Source organism: Pinus tabuliformis, chromosome 6 (assembly GCF_031772625.1).
Source record: "Pinus tabuliformis cultivar Carrire ecotype Pingquan chromosome 6, CPIR1, whole genome shotgun sequence".
NCBI lineage: Eukaryota > Viridiplantae > Streptophyta > Pinopsida > Pinales > Pinaceae > Pinus > Pinus tabuliformis.
Window position 1 is genome coordinate 1,795,838,532 of NC_142292.1, and position 18,470 is coordinate 1,795,857,001.

General features: G+C 35.1%; 1 non-coding gene across 1 annotated transcript; it reads right to left on the minus strand.

Moving 5' to 3' along the window:
* Positions 1 to 14,335: 14,335 nt before the first annotated feature.
* Positions 14,336 to 14,408, minus strand: TRNAF-GAA (transfer RNA phenylalanine (anticodon GAA)). Its single transcript has one exon. It is a non-coding gene; the product is annotated as a tRNA-Phe (tRNA).
* Between the last annotated feature and the right edge of the window lie 4,062 nt (positions 14,409 to 18,470).

The window sequence follows — 18,470 nt, forward strand, 5'->3', positions numbered from 1 at the left end:
CAAGTATCCCTTAGATAGAAACAATACAAATCAATGTCCACATAGTCCCTTCCATATTAAAAGAGAATAATTCCATGTTATAGAGGAAGGATGTTTCTCTTCAAGTGCTCAACTACATATTTTGAATTCGATTCAGAATATTCATCTAACATTGAACAAGGGCCCTGTTAATTACTAATAATTGTTCGTCCAGATGCTTGTAATTGCAATAGCGAAAGTATGAGTAGCAGCAGCAAAAGAGAGAGCACAGATGAAGAACAGAAACTTTTGAAAAAATGAAAGCTTGCATGGCTCAAGCAAAATGATATGGAGATGCACAAATGTTGGCTCAAATTAAAGCATTTTTTGAGAAATGAATATTCTTCAACATAATGGCAAAATCTTGTAAGTCTTAAGAAATTCCTAGCTTCGCAAATAGAAATCCTAATTTGGTTGATGCATGTTTTGAAAGAAATAATAGATCATTCATAAGACATAATAGAAATGAGAGGACACAATCCTTTACAATGAATGACTTGGGTAAAGAAACAAATATCTTGAAGAAAGAGGTTTAAAAGCATAAATAAAAAGTTTTCATATTAGAACATAATAGTTAGAAATAAAGTGGCTATCAAAAAAAATTGTGGGATAGATAGGTAATACAAGAAATAAAATAACAAATCAGGCAGCTTGAACAAGTTCGACCTCCACTAGAATATTTTGAAGAAAAAGAGAATGCAAATATTAATATGTTTGATACTCAACACATAGAAGAGCTTAATTCAATGAGGATACTTGCTATACAACATCAAAAATATCATATCCTCATCAAATTAAAAATCAAGGGCCAAAGTTTCAAGATGAAAGAATTTGATATATTTAGGCTCTGATATGAACATTATAAACAAAGAGATCATCCCTAGTATCTACTGGATCCATACAAATATTTCTTCTATTGGACTAGGGAATAAGTCAATGTAAATGGATTATGAGGTGCCCAAAGAAACTTTGTGCTTTAATCATTATTGTTTGGATATGAAATTTCTTCTTGTAGGCATTCCAGTGGCCTGCATTCTAGGGACCTTATTCCTTGCAACAATAGAACCCCATGGATCTACCAAAACAAGATATGGGAAATAAGAATTATTCATCACAATCCCATCTAACCCTTGAATCAATAATGCCATAATCAAGACCAAAATAATTCTTCCATTTGTATCTACCCCTCAACTATCCATAATGGTCCAAGTAGCAGAGACTATAAAAGAAGAAGAAGAAGAAAATCCATGAACTCAAGAAGTTCAAAGCTAATTTGAAGATTGAAGAACAACTATAGAAAAAAAAAAAAAAATCAAGGAGAAGGTACAATAACTCCATAATCAATTTGAAGACAAACTTTGTTCTGAGAGCTCAATAACATTATAGAAAAGAAAAAAACATTTTATTGAAATTCCATATAAGTCCTCCTATGAGTGGAAACCATGTAAGAGTAGGGCTATTCTAATGAATGGAAAATATAAGACAGTATGTCAACAAGAAATAAAAGAACTCTTTTAGAAAGGATTAATTAGAGAATCCAAAAGTCCCTAGAATTGTTATGGCTTTTATGTAAATAAAAATTCAGAACAGATTAGAGGAGTACCTAGATTGTTTATAAACTATAAACCTCTAAATTAGGCAATAGAAAATGATACTTATCTTATTTTGTATAAATCCAACATTGTAAATAGGATTGTTGGAGCCAAATTTTTTTCTAAGTTTGATTTGAAATTGGGATTTTGGCAAGTAGCTATCAAAGAGGAGGATAAACTCAAGACTACATTTAGTGTTCCTGCAAGTCACGTTGAATGGAATGTGATGCCCTTTGGACTGAAACATGCACCTGCAAAGTTTCAGAGGGTAATGGATGATGTGTTAAAACCCTACTTTGATTGACTTATTGTGTACATAGATGATGTTCTTGCTTTCTCAAATTCTATTGAAAAACAATTCAAACATCTAAAGAAATTCCTTCAATTAATGAAAAATGAAGGTTTGGTAGTCTAAAAAGAGAAGAAGGAATTATTTAAAACATCAATCAAGTTTTTAGGACATAAAATATCTAATGGAAAGATAGCTATGCAACAACAAACAATTGAATTTGTTGATAATTAAAATTATTTCAATAGAATAGTAGATAAGAATAGTAAATTCTAGGAATAAATAAATAGAAGGAACACATACATAAATCATATTGAAATGCAAGATGTATTCATAAATCAATATACACAATGACTGATCTTGATTAGATCATTATATTGTTTGTCATCCATCTTGATGATTTTAGAGTGGAAAAAGTGGAGGAATTAGCTCTCACGACCATTTTTACCAGTGGAGCCTAGTTTGGCAAATTAGGGTCTGAAACCTTCTGAGAGCATTTTGAGGCATCAAATGACATTTTTTGGGGGGTAAAACTTTTTCGCTTTAGCATGAAACTTTCCTATTCCACACATAGAGGCCTTTCCAAGGGCACAACAATTGTGTCAATTGGAGTTTGTATGTGACTGTTATGCCACTCAAAAGTTGACCTTCATGTTTTTGCCACCATAATTCAAGAGGATCCCACACCAGCCCCCACTATTCATAGAAAAGGGTCTAGCCATGTGATTATGATGTATAAGACTCTAGAATAGTCTATATTGTAACTTTGGTTAATAATTGAGCTAATCAAACCTAACCACTAGTAGGATATCGGGTTGTGTTATAACTGAACCATTAGGAGGAAAATAAGTTCCATCCTTTCAAGTGCATTTGTTCAATAGCTAAGAAAAAATTGCCAAGAGGGATAGGAGGTAGAGCACACAGAGAGGATTTGTGCACTGTGGTATCCCATGGGCCACAGACCATACTTCTTTGTACTTGCAACCATATTTCCATTCATAGAAAGAGAGTGGAGCAGCCTCACCTTCCAGTTGGGTTTTTCTCTTGAAAGGGTTTCACATGTCATATCATGTGTCAAATGTGAATGAGAGATTTTACTTCATTATTTTATATTTTTGGCATAATTTAAAATTCACATGTATGCACTATTAATAGTAAAACTGCATATCTAGAAATGTAATAAAACTATAATAGTGTAGAATTTCAAATTTTGAATATAATTTTATTAGATTTGTTGTGACAAACTATCCAGTGGAATATCCGCGTCAGTTTATAGATCAACGATAAAAATCCATGAGAAAATATGTTTAGTTGTTTTCATATGTCATTTCAACTAATTATTATTTAAAATGTCATTTTATAGTTGAATATGGTCAAAATGAGAGTGCCAATGTCAGTTGTTTAATTTTATATGAGAGATGTCAAAATTTCAAACTTCACAATTGAATTATGATATTTCATCATTCTATCTATGTTCTTAAAATCATAGTTAAGTTTCCAACTATGAATGACTTTATGGTTCTAGTTAAAATGGTAAATTGCAATTGAAAACTCCCTCTCAACAAGATACTAAACATGGATATGTACTTTGAAAAGTGAAAAATAAAGCATGGATATACACTTGGAAATTGCAAAATAAACTTAGTTATGTAATTTGAAAAGTACAAAATAAAGCATGGATATGTGCTCAAGAAAAGTAACATCAAAGGGGATTAATATCACCACAAATAAAATATGGGGATTTAATGTAATAAATGCAAAATCAAAAGGGATCAACAATGGTATCTAAACCCTCTCATATAGGGTGTTTCGAACAAGCTTGGAGCAAATGAGGGCACCTATCACCTTGATGGATAGGTGACATGAAGCTTAATCATGATAACATGTGAGACGAAGGTTAAAGGGATGTCCAAGAACATTATGTTTAGACCCTTCAATATGGCAAGCAATTCCATACTTCACATGAGAATTAAGCACTACCTTGTTGCTATGATGAATGTGCATTGGTAATGTCTTGTAAATGATATGCACATTGTTAAAATATTAATGAGGGATCTTGCTCAAACTTGACATGAGCCCCTTGGAAGGTTAGTTGCTTTAGTATTTTTATTGTGTTTTTATAGTTTTTCTAGGTAGATCCTAGACCTTCTTGATCATTATCAAAAGGAACATAGGATTTCTTGAAGCTTTCTATCCCCATTTAGGCTAATCCATTTGAATTTCATGATCATTGGTTTGGTGTGGGGGGGGTCCCATTTCCTCTGATTTTCTTGAGATAAGGGCATGAGGTTTCCTATTGTAAGAAGGTCTTCTTGGCATCATGCTAAGGTGATTCAAGGGGTAGAAGGAAAATCCCACTTCCTAGTTATTTCAAACTTTGTGGATAGGAGGTTGAGTGACAAGGGCTCTATTTGGAGTTGGTTTTTTTGGACACCATTCAACTCACCATGTTAAACCTGTGGTAATCAAATTAGAAAGAGCCATTTAGGTAACTTGAACACGAATTAGATAGAAGGGAAGAATTTAGTTGATGTTAGTAAGACAAGTAAAACAAGAATGGTAGGCCCTTGGTCCTATAGAATCCCTAACGACATAACCTCTCCGTAGAAGCACACCAAAGCCAAAGTGGAGGCAATGGACACTACATAATACAATAGGAGGTTTCCAAATTCAATTAAGGAGTTGATAAATTGTATTGAAAATTTAGTTAAAGTAAGGAGTATAAATACTTCCATGAAAATTATTGATGAAGTTCTAGATTGGATTTCAAACAAGGGTTTCTCTTGTAGTAGACTAAATACTTCATGATGGTAGAACTATATTGGCACAATAATTATTTTATTCCATAGGTATTGGTGAGGTAGTGGAGAAACGAGACACTCAACAACAAGGTATACTTGACAAATCAGGTTTCCTGGAAAAGAAGTATGAGATCTATTCAAAGCCATCTTGGGAATTGAAGTTGTGGTGGAGAAACAAAACCCTAATGACCAAACATACACAATGATGATTCATTAACCCAATCAACCACTTTACATCTATGTGGACTCAACTTCATAGTGTGAGGATTAGTAGCTTTATTGCCTTGTCTCAATTCTTTTTTCTAGCTCTTATTTTAGTTGTAACTTGGATAACTCCCTTACCTAATTTCATAGAGCAGTTCACTACCAATAAATGTCAAGTTTTTATGGTTAGTTCCTATTATTGCTATAGTGTTGTAGTAGATCGCATGAATATAGACAATTTTGTTAGTACTAGTACAGTTGGTGTAGTGAACAATTCTAAACATTCCCTTTCAGTTAGATGTTAAAAATAGTTATGTACTTCCAAAAGTGGCAAATAAAACTTAATATAAACTTGACAAATGTAAAATAAACAACAATGTGTACTTTGAAAAATGCAAAATGAAACATGGATATGTTCTTGAGAAATGAAAAATCAAAGGGGATTAATATCACCACATATATTATATGGGAATGAAGTGCAAGAAATGCAAAATTAAAGGGGATCAACGATGGTATCTAAACCCCCTCATATTGAGCGATAGGAATTGCCTTTGGAGAAAATGAGGGCACCTATCACCTTAATGAATAAATGGTATCGAGCTCATAATCATGACAACACATGAGAGATAGGTTGGAGGGATGTCAAAGAACATTATGTTTCAATCCTATTGGAAAGTAGCTCACACTTCACTTGAGAATTAAACACTACCTTACTAGTATGATGAATTCACATGGACAAGCTCTTGTAAATAATGTGCACATTGTTAACATCTTGATGAGGGAACTTGCTCAAACTTGACACGAACTACATGGAAGGTTAGTTTTGTTTGCATAATTTTTGTGTTGCTTCTTCTTCTTCTTCGTTTTTTTTTTAGGTGGAGTCTAGATCTCCTCAAACATTATCAAAATTAATAAAGGCTTGAAGTGCATTACCAAGAAGCGTCAAGTTTTATGGTTAGTTCTTGTTATCCCTATAGTGTTGTAGTAGATCCCATGAATATAGACAATTTTGTTAATACTAGTATACTTAGTGTAGTGAACAATTCTAAATGTTCCCTTTGAGCAAGATGTTAAAAATGGATATGTACTTTCAAAAGTGTCAAAAAAAAAATTAGATATACATTTTACAAATGTAAAATAAACAACAATACGTACTTTGAAAAATGCAAAATGAAACATGCATATGTTCTTGAGAAATGCATTGTAGAATTCTATAGGATTTTTCTACAAATCAACTAGCTCTAATACCATGTAGAGCTTTTTCTACAAATCAGCTAGCTCTAATACCATGTAGAAATTCCCACTTGTAGATCACCTAGTAATGAAATTTACTAAAGCAAAACATTTGATCTACTTCTACAACAATTGAGCAGAAGTTTAATCGAACATGAGCAACATCAATAAAAACACATATAACTAATATGGAGAAATCAAACACACATAACACTGAAGATATAACCAGGGGAAAACACCAGCCTAAAACCCCATCTTTGTATTATCATACAAGTGGAAATATGTCTGGATTACACAAAGCCTCAGCTTGGAAGCTATCTAGCTCTCAGTAAAATCCCTCTGCTACTCATAGACAGTTAAAGGCTTCTCACAAACCTTCTCCTCTGCCCTCCAAGTCTCCTATTTCTATGCATAGTTTTTCCTGGGTCCTCCAGCTGCAACCTGTGTGATTCTCACCTCATACACAACACTAACCTTTGAAATAACTACACAAACCTGAAGGAAATAAATCCTCATCATGGATGAGCTTCCTTTATAGGAAAAATATTCATCCAACTAATAGTACAATGTCGCTTCTCTGATCTCAACTGGGTCTCTGTCTAAACTAGAATGCATGAGTTATTTAAGCTATAATATGCAGTTATCTGAAAATAACAGTTGTTACATGCATGCAAGCATTAACAAACTGAATCTCATTAATTTAACAACTTGTTAAATTAATCTAACTGGACTTGACTTAGTTAATTGAGCCAACTAATTAAAACTCATAATTACAACTCATCCTCATCCTTTAACTGATGGTTAAATCTATCTATTAAAGGATAATATGTTGCATGTCCTCACAAAGACTTCAAGTTTGATTTTCCTTAACTAATTAACTCATGGAGAATTAATTAATTAATATTCCAAACTACTGGTAAGACCAAATTCGAATTTACTTCCTATAGATAGAACAGTGATTGCTATAAATAGGAAGGGACCCAAAAATGCTATTTTTAGAAGATGATATTTTTAGCAGTTTCACCTCTCACCCAAGGTGGCCAAAATACTCATTGGTTAAGCTGCTATTTTTAGAAGTGCTATTTTTAGCAGTTCTATTTTTAGCAATTTCTAAATTTACATTTCTTGTTGCACACTTTTCAACACTCCCTCTTAACAAGAAAGGCTTCCTCTCGAACCCGATCCTATAACTCTAGAATGTTTTGCATGCAACACATCTACCAAGTGCGGTTGCTCCAGCAACACTCGGAACAAAAAACTCCCAACTGACTTCTTTGTTGGGCTAGAAACATACTTTGATGCTGAAGCTCTACCTACTGCTGACAAGTGCTCCCTCTCTAACCTCTGCACTACTGCAACATCTCCATGCATCTCATACTGTTGCACCCTTCTCTGTGCTACCCTGCACTATGCAACACACTTGTGCCTCTCACATTGTTGCAGCCTGCATGCTTTGCGCTGTCTTGGGATTCCCTACATTGTAGCTCTCTCTGCCGCTCCATCCGCATCTGTCTCTACCCAATCAGTTAGTTCTGTTACTCCTCATCGGGGCTCCCATAGCAAAGTCAAATCAAAGAGGTTGGGTACCTCAAGGATCCTGCCCCTCCTCCTTGGGACGATCACTCCACATCGCCCCACCTCCTATCTGGAGCTATGCCTGCATGTGATCCCTCTGCCCACCTGGCTCGAAGTTTGCCCTATTGGAAGTCTTTGCATGAGTAGATGTCTCTACTCTATCTCCTCTCAGCTTCCCCTGTTGTGGTTGTTCCACAACCTCCTGAAGCTGCTACACCAATCATGGCTCCTCCACAATTGTCTGAGACTTCTTCTGGCTCTGCATGTTGAGAGGTAATTTACTCTCCCTCTCAACCACCAAGTATCTAACCTTTTCCTTGCTCCTCAAGGCTTTGCATGCATCTTGTACCTCAAATGCATACAGGTTCTTGGCTAGCACACCAATCTATTTCATATTTCCCGCTGTCACGAAATTTTCTAGGAAAACCGCCAATTTTAAATCGGCGATATCTCCCTCATCCGAACTCCGATTCAGCCAATTTTTTTTTTTGGGTATTTTTCTGCAAGGAATCCAAATCTACTATTTGTTTATGAGAATTTTGTACAGAAATTTTCAGATTTGCTTTGCAAACTCTCGGCCTAAAACTCAAAACTTTGAAATCTCCTTGTCTTGTATATTGTTCTTCCTTGATCACCTGTGCTCCAATACCATGTAGAATTTTATAGAATTTTTCTACAAATTAGTTAGCTCTAATACCATGTAGAAATTCCCACCTGTAGATCACCTAGTAACTCAATGTACTAAAGCAAAACACTTGATCTACTTCTACAACAATTTAGCGGAAGCTTAATCAACCATGAGCAACATCAATAAGAACACATATAACTGATAAGAAGGAATCAATCACACATAACACAGAAGAATTTACCCAGGAAAAGCACCTGCCTAAAACCCCATCTTTGTATTATCATACAAGTGGAAATATAGTTCGGATTACACAAAGCCTTAGCTCGGAAGCTATCTAGCTCTCATTACAATCCTTCTGCTGCTCATAGAGAGTCAAAGGCTTCTCACAAACCTTCTCCTCTGCCCTCCAAGCCTCCTATTTCTATGTGCAGTTTTCTTTGGGTCTAGTGCTGCCACCTGTGTGAATTGGCCTCTTCACATGCTCATTAACCTCTAATCTAACTGCACAAACCTGAAGCAGATAAATCCTCATCATGGATGAGCTTCCTTTATAGGAAAAATATTCATCCAACTGATAGTACATTTTCCCTTCTCTGATCTCAACTGGGTCTCTATCTGAACTAACATGCATGAGTTATTTAAGCTATAATACGCAGTTATTTGAAAATACCAGTTGTTACATGCATGCAAGCATTAACAAACTGAATATCATTAATTTAACAACTTGTTAAATTAATCTAACTGGACTTGACTCAGTTAACTGAGCCAACTAATTACAACCCATAACTACAACTCATCCTCATCCTTTAACTAATGGTTAATTCTATCTATTAAAGGATAATATGTTGCATATCCTCACAAAGACTTCAAGTTTGATTTTCCTTAACTAATTAACTCATGGAGAATTGATTAATTAATATTCCAAACTGCTGGTAAGACCAAATTCCAATTTACTTCCTATAGATAGACTAGGGACTGCTATAAATAGGAAGGGACCCAGAAATGCTATTTTTAGAAGATGCTATTTTTAGCAGTTTCACCTCTCACCCAAAGTGGCCAAAATGCTCATTGGCCAAACTGCTATTTTTAGAAGTGTTATTTTTAGCAGTTCTATTTTTAGCAATTTCTAAATTTACATTTCTTGTTTCACAATTTTCAACACTCCCTCTCAACAAGAAAGGCTTCCTCTCGAACCTGATCCTGTAACTCTGGAATGTTCTGCATGCAACACATCTACCAAGTGTGGTTGCTCTAGCAACACTCGGTACAAAAAACTCTCAACTGACCTCTCTGTTGGGCTAGAAACATACTCTGATGCTGAAGCTCTACCTGCTGTTGACAAGTGCTCCCTCTCTAACCTCTGCGCTATTGCAACATCTCCATGCATCTCTTACCGTTGCACCCTTCTCTGTGCTACCCTGCACTGTGAAACACACTTGTGCCTTTCGCATTGTTGCAACTTGCATGCTCTGCGCTGTCCTGAGATTCCCTGCATTGTAGCTCTCTCTGCCACTCCATCCGCATCTATCTTTACCCAATCAGACAGTTCTACTACTCCTCATCGGGGCTCCCGTAGCAAAGTCGAATCAAAGAGGTTGGGTACCTCATGGATCCTGCCCCTCCTCCTTGGGACGATCACTCCACATCGCCCCACCTCCTATCTGGAGGTATGCCTACATGTGATCCCTCTGCCCACCTAGCTTGAAGTTTCCCCCTACTGGAGGTCTCTGCATGAGTAGATGTCTCTACTCGATCTCCTCTCAACTTCCCCTATTGTGGCTGCTCCACAACCTCCTGAAGTTGCTGTACCAATCGTGGCTCCTCCACAATTGTCTGAGACTTCTTCTGGCTCTGGATGTTGAGAGGTAATTTAATCTCCCTCTCAACCACCAAGTATCTAACCTTTTCCTTGCTCCTCAAGGCTTTGCATGCATCTTGTACCTCAAGTGCATACAGATTCTTGGCTAGCACACCAATCTATTTCATATTTCCTGCCATCACGAAATTTTCTAGGAAAAGCGCTGATTTTAAATCGTTGATATCTCCCTCATCCGAACTTCGATTCAGCTGATTTTTTTTTTTGATTTTGGGTATTTTTCCACAAGGAATCCAAATCTTCTATTTGTTTATGAAAATTTTGTACAGAAATTTTCAGATCTGCTCTGCAAACTCTTGGCCCAAAACTCAAAACTTTGAAATCTCCTCGTCTTGTATATTGTTCTTCCTTGATCACCTATGCTCCGATACCATGTAGAATTTTGTACAATTTTTTTACAAATCAGCTAGCTCTAATATCATGTAGAATTTTGTAGAATTTTTCTACAAATTAGCTAGCTCTGAAACCATTTAAAGCTTTTTCTACAAATCAACTAGCTCAGATACCATGTAGAAATTCTCACCTATAGATCACATGGTAATGCAATGTACTAAAGCAAAACACTTGATCTACTTCTACAATAATTTAGCGGAAGCTTAATCAACCATGAGCAACATCAATAAGAACACATATAACTGATAAGAAGGAATCAATCACACATAACACAAAAGAATTTACCCAGGGAAAGCACCTGCCTAAAACCCCATCTCTTTATTATCATACAAGTGGAAATATAGTCCGGATTACACAAAGCCTTAGCTCGGAAGCTCTCCGGCTCTCAATACAATCCCTCTGCTGCTCATAGACAGTCAAAGGCTTCTCACAAACCTTTTCCTCTGCCTTCCAAGCCTCCTATTTCTATGTGCAGTTTTTGGGTCTAGTGCTGCCACTTGTGTGAATTGGCCTCTTCACACACTCACTAACCTCTGATCTAATTGCACAAACCTGAAGGAGATAAGTCATCATCATGGATGAGCTTCCTTTATAGGAAAAATATTCATCCAACTGATAGTACATTGTCCCTTCTCTGATCTCAACTGGGTCTCTGTCTGAACTAACATGCATGAGTTATTTAAGCTATAATATGTAGTGATATGAAAATACCAGTTGTTACATGCATGCAAACATTAACAAACTAAATCTCATTAGTTTAACAACTTGTTAAATTATCTAACTGGACTTGACTCAATTAACTGAGCCAACTAATTACAACTCATCCTCATCCTTTAACTGATGGTTAAATTTATCTATTAAAGGATAATATGTTGCATGTCCTCACAAAGACTTCAAGTTTGATTTTCCTTAACTAATTAACTCATGAATAATTAATTAATTAATATTCCAAACTGCTGGCAAGACCAAATTCGAATTTACTTCCTATAGATAAATTAGGGACTGCTATAAATAGGAAGGGACCCAGAAATGTTATTTTTAGAAGATGTTATTTTTAGCAGTTTCACCTCTCACCCAAGGTGGCCAAAATGCTCATTGGCCAAACTGCTATTTTTAGAAGTGTTATTTTTAGCAATTTTTAAATTTACATTTCTTGTTGCACACTTTTCAACATGCATAATCAAAGGGGATTAATATCACCACAAACATTATATGGGAATGAAGTGCAAGAAATGCAAAATTGAAAGGGATCAACGATGGTATCTAAACCCCCTCATATTAAGTGATAGGAATGACCTTTGGAGAAAATGAGAGCACCTATCACCTTAATGAATAGATGGTATCAAGCTCAAAATCATGACAACACATGATAGATAGGTTGAAGGGATGTCAAAGAATATTATGTTTCAATCCTTTTGGCAAGTAGCTTCACACTTCACTTGAGAATTAAACACTACCTTACTAGAATGATGAATGCATATGGGCAAGCTCTTGTAAATAATGTGCACATTGTTAACATCTTGATGAGGGAGCTTGTTCAAACTTCACAAGAGCTACATGGAAGGTTAGTTTCGTTTGCATATTTGTTGTGTTCCCTCTTCTTTTTTCAAATTTTCTAGATGGAGTCTAGACCTCCTCAAGCATTATCAAAATTAATAAAGGCTTGAAGTGCACTACCAAGAAGTGTCAATTTTTATGGTTAGTTCCTATTATCTCTATAGTGTTGTAGTAGATCCTATGAATATAGACAATTTTGTTAATACTAGTATACTTAGTGTAGTGAACAATTCTAAACATTCCCATTGAGCATGATGTTAAAAATGGATATGTACTTCCAAAAGTGTAAAAAAAACCTTAGATATACACAAATGTAAAGTAAACAACAATGTGTACTTTGAAAAATGCAAAATCAAACATGGATATGTTCTTGAGAAATGGAAAATCAAAGGGGATAAATATCACCACAAATTTTATATGGGAATGAAGTGCAAGAAATGCAAATTTGAAGGGGATCAACGATGGTATCTAAACCCCCTCGTATTGGGCGACACGGATGGCCTTCGGAGAAAATGAGGGCACCTATCACCTTAATGAACATATGGTATCAAGCTCATAATCATGATGAGACGCGAGAGATAGGTTCAAGGGATGTCGAAGAACATTATGGTTCAATCCTTTTGGTAAGTAGCTTCACACTTCACTTGAGAATTAAACACTACCTTGCTAGTATCATGAATTCACATGGGCAAGCTCTTGCAAATAATGTGTGCATCGTGAACATCTTGATGAAGGAGCTTTCTCAAACTTGAAATGAGCTACATGGAAGGTTAGTTTCATTTGCATATTTGTTATGTTTTCTCTCTTATTTTATTTTTTTTTCAGTTTTTCTAGGTGGAGTCTTGACCTCCTCAAGCATTATCAAAATTAATAAAGGCTTGAAGTTTCCTCACATCATTTACAACAATACCCATTTAAATTTGTAATTGTTAGTGTGGTAGAGGGAAACCCTATCTCCTTTGCTTTCCTCAAGCCAAAGATGCCACATTACCTATTATAAGAGGGTCTTCTTGGCATCGATCTATGATGCTTGGAGTAGAAGGAAAACCTCATTTCCTATTCCTTTTGAAGTTTATAGACAGGAAGTTTAGTCACAAGAGCTTTGTTTGGAGTCCTATTCCTTTCAAATTTTATAAATCGGAGGTTTAGTCACAATGGTTTTGTTTGGAGTTAGTTTGATTAGACATTGTTATGGTGATCAAATTGGAAAGGGGCAACTAGATAACATGAACTTGATCAAATTGGAAAGAGGTTACTAGGTAACAAGAACTAGGACTAATTTGATTAGACATTGTTATGGTGATCAAATTAGAAAGAGGCAGCGAAGTAACATGAAATGGAGTTAGGTTGATTACACATTATTATGGTGATCAAATTGAAAAAACGTAGCTAAATATCATGAACCAAGCATAGAGAAGGGAAGAATAGTGTTGAAAAGACGTAGCTAAGTATCATGAACCAAGCATGGAGAAGGGAAGAATAGTGTTAATGTTATATGCGGAGTGAGAAAGGTAAGGCCTTGGCCCTCAAGTGGAACACACAACCTTGTGATTTGGAGTCATTTTACCGGGGTTGGAATTTTTACCAAACATGAGTCAAACACTTTACCAGGGTTAGAATTTTTACGAGAGAGGGAAGAATATTGTTGGAAGAATAGTGCTGATGTTATATGTGGAGTGAGAAAAGGAAGGCCTTGGCCCTCGGGTCGAACGCACAACCTTGTGATTTGGAGTCAAACATTTTACCAAGGTTGGAATTTTTACCAAACATGAGTCAAACACTTTACCGGGTTTAGAATTTTTACCAGAGAAGAGAAGAATATTGTCAGAAGAATACTCTTAGAATTTTTACCAGAGAAGAGAAGAATACTGTTAGAATTTTTACCAAACATAAATCGTTCATAGCGTATTTACCTTGTGATTTGGAGTCAAACATTTTACCAAGGTTGGAATTTTTACCAAACATGAGTCAAACACTTTACCGGGTTTAGAATTTTTACCAGAGAAGAGAAGAATAGGTTGGAATTTTTACCAAACATGAGTCAAAGAGAAGAATATTGTCAGAAGAATACTGTTAGAATTTTTACCAAACATAAATCGTTCATAGCGTATTTCTCGGGAGGAATAAAAGGATAACGAAAGCGACAAATTCTTGCTAACAGGTGTCCAGTGCGGTGAGCGTGGATCGAACACGCGACCTTCAGATCTTCAGTCTGACGCTCTCCCAACTGAGCTATCCCCGCATGAATGAGCAGCTGAAATCCCATTTTTCTTTCAGAGCAAACGTGGATATGTTGAATAGTTAGTATTTTATATTTGCAACTGCTTTCAATGAGATTCGAACTCACGACCTCTCTCTCACTAAACGGGTGCTGTAAAGGGAAGCGTCAAAATGTGGAATGCATGTGTCATAAATTGTAAAGCTAAATAGTTGTGGTTGCTGGCTTAAAATATGTGCTCTTGGCTTTAACGAGGGCTTTCAACGAGTGTCATTTCTTGTAGTTATTGTTGTGAATTTCTTTTTACCTTTTCAATTTGATAATTAAATGGTTTATATAATTATAATAATATTAGCCTCTAAATATAAATATATTAAACAAACTTTAAATTCCAAGAAAACAATATGGTAGGTGTTTCTTATGAGTTTGATGTTTCTATAAAACATAAAAAAAAAAGGCAAGGAAAGTAAATTAGTGATGAACTCAATAAAATCTTGCATGTGATGCATGTTGTATATAACATCACTTGTAAAATAACTTTGGAGCATAAAAAATTTTAAGCTAGTCTCTCAGATGGCTCTATCTTCTAGTCAAGGAAGGTTTGTAGCAAGAGATTGTACAACAAAGAAAGTAGAGGAAAAACCCAACAAAAGCGGAGTGTTATCATAACAAGGCAAGGTTGAGGGTAGTCTCTGGTAGAAAAGAAGCTACGGAGTAATAAAGTAAGCTATAGGATGTTAAGGAATTACTATAACAGAAAATGGTAAAGATGTTCAACAAGGCCAAAATTGATACAGTAGGGGATTTCTCAAATCAACCTTAATTGCTTATATATATAAAGTATAAAAATTATAAATGTTGTGAATTTCTACATGGTGAAGAAAACGTAGTTAATATTCACTCATGTGATTGGTAAAATGGCCAAGAGAAGGATCAATTATAATATGGAATTCCATGTTATGCAAAAGAGTTGGAAGGGATAATTCCTTAACCCGTCTCTTGTTTTTTAGTTATATTTCTTAAGAATGAGAAGGTTGTTATATTTACTAATGGGAATGCAACAGAATAAAATAGTTGGAATGAATATGCATTAGTAAATATATTGATAAATAGCATGTGGTAGAGTATACATATATATGCATGAGCATATAGGATTCTTTACAATGATTAGGATTACTATGTTGTTACATATGTTAGGAGTATAGAAAATTTATTAATTGAGATTAATTATGATCCACTGATCAGAAATGGTTGAAGGTGTTGATGATGTTGTTGCATATGATAGTCAACCTTATGAAGAAAGGATAAGGATAAGGGAAATGTTGATCAAGGGGTCATTGAATTGATGTGGAACATCTCCATAATACTCCAATTGATCTATTAAGATTGGAGACGTAACCATGCAATTGTGGATTTAGTATTCTTACACTGCATATGTGTTGAAATAAATTTAGGTAATAATTCATTTATTCATGAGTTGATATCATAAATTGATATGTTTATGTGATTTGAATGCATTTTGTGAATGGTATCTATGTGGGGTATGATAAATAAAAGAAGCCTTAGACATACAAAATTGTTGAAATTTATGAATGCATTCATTTGAATTTGAATGTCATGTCATGTTGCATTGTTAGTGAGGTAATAACCAAGGAAATTCGGGAGTTATGATCTTGTTGTGAGAGCGAATGCCACGTGAGATAGTCATGCACGAAGTCATACTGATTGTTGGATATGGAAAGGTTATAATGTTGCACAAGTGTCTAATGGTATCCTCCCTTGTGTCAACATATTTGATTGTAACCTCCTTAGAAGAAGAAGAAGGTGTCTAAGTGATTGAGCAAGTATTGTAGGGATGGTTGGCTGATTTTTTAGGGAATTGGCTATTAACCTTCCAACTCATCATGGTGGAATGCATGGCATGAAAATATGACATTCTTGAATCAATGAAATATTGCATGGGATAAATATGTGCTAAGAAAAGTATGCAAGTGGGAAAGTTAGAGTTATGCACACATAGGTATTAGCACATATGTTGGATTACATTTTATAAATGCATGTATGTGTTATATTTAATTTTGTTCTATATAATAGAAGTTGAAATGTTTGATTTATTGCTATTTATAATTATAACATCACTTACTAATTCTATTGTGGATGTTTCTGTGTGATAGGGATTTTATATGTTGTTGGATTCCCTAAATTAAATTGTCAACCGAAGTTTGTAAACTTCGAGTTGCACTAAATTTTGATTCAAGTTCTAAACAACTTAGTAGGGAATTAAGTACAAAATGTCCAATATATATATCTTATGATTATAATCAGAAACACTAAAGTGAATAAACCTATTTTACTGTAATCTAATCTATCTGTTAGGTCCCTATAATATTAGTGATTCCCCCATTACTATTGTCATTGTATCCCTTATTGTTATTGTTGTGCCCCTATTGTCCCCATATTGGTATTATTGTACTCCATAGAATCTCACTATTGTTATTTTTGTGCCTTTATATTATTATTGATAGGTCAGCTTTGGTTATATTGTGACCCCTTAGACTCCTATATAGAGAAAGGAGGTTTTGTCATTTGAATCATCTAAGAATTATTCATTTGTGTAATGTAAAGGAGGTTTCCCCCTCGAAGAGGCTTATTTATAAGGCATTGATCTATCTTTTCTATCTTTTTGTGAGTTGGTTTCACAACATTTGGTATCAGAGCTTCGGATTCTAGAGTTTCGCTGCTCCAAACAAGTCATCGTGGAATTTTCATTATAAAGTTTTCGCTACAAAGTTTCAAAAGCTAAAAACAAAACCCATTTAAGATAGAATCGTTCTAAACCTCTGGCCCAAATTTCAGATCTTGTCTCGCTATATTTTCGAAGATATAATCTGAGGAAGTTAGGATTTTTGCAGACCCTCAAATTACATTCCAAACAGGTGACCTTCGAAAAATCATCATAGCTTTCGCTCTGAGCATCAAATTGAATTTTCGTAAGAAGTTACAAAAAGAGGACGAACTGTAGTTGTTTGTATATCATTTTCAAAACCTAAGGTTGAAATAGTGACCCGAAGCACGTCGTACAAGTTTGCTCTATTGAACCAGTCTATACTCAAGTCATCATGGGAGATTTGGCATAACTCTTCATCGGAGAATCCAATCTTGATCAGACTTGCGGGATTAGAAAGATTACTCAGAGGGTTATTGTTGGAAGAAATTTCAAACCTTGGAGATCCAAAATTACAGAGATACATCATATTCAATATCAAGCTCCTACAAAGTGAAAAAAATGTGTAGTTTTTTTTTTTAATTTTTGCATAAGCTTAGTTTGGAAAATTAGTTTGAAGGAATTCAAAGGGCATAGTGAAGCATTATTATTGGTAATTGATGCCCCGAAGAAAGAAAATGGAAACACCTAGTAAGCAACCTGAAAGATCTAGCATGACTCATGAAGAAGAGGAAGAAATGCAACATGATATATCAAAATTATGAGACCAAGTGCAACAAATTTCACTCACACAAAAAGTAATAGAAGCTAAGATGGATGGTTTAAAGAAAGACTTAGAAGCTAAGATGTATGGCGTGGAAGCTAAGATGGATGGTTTAAATAAAGGCGTAGAAGCTAAGATGAATGACGTGGAAGCTAAGATGGACGGCGTGGAAGCTAAGATGGATGGCGTGGAAGCTAAGATGGATGATTTAAAGAAAGGTATGGAAGATTTGAAGACAGATTTGAAGATAGATTTGACAAATTTTCTACAAGAAATGCTTACAAATGGCGAAAGGGTAGTAAAGGAAACACATGATGAGAACAAAATAAATGTTAATCACGATTTCATAGACTCTAACATTGGATCGAAGAACCACCATGTTCCAAAGATCAATATGAGGAAGTTTGATGGCAAGGATCCCAGAACATGGATACTACAGATGGAGCAATTTTTCGATCTCCATAATGTTCAAAACACACAAAAGGTACGCATTGCAACTTTATATTTGGAACCAAATCAGTTTGTATGGTATCGATCGCTTTGCTCTCATAAACAAATTGTCACTTGGGTTATTTTTACGGATGAAATGATGGCACAT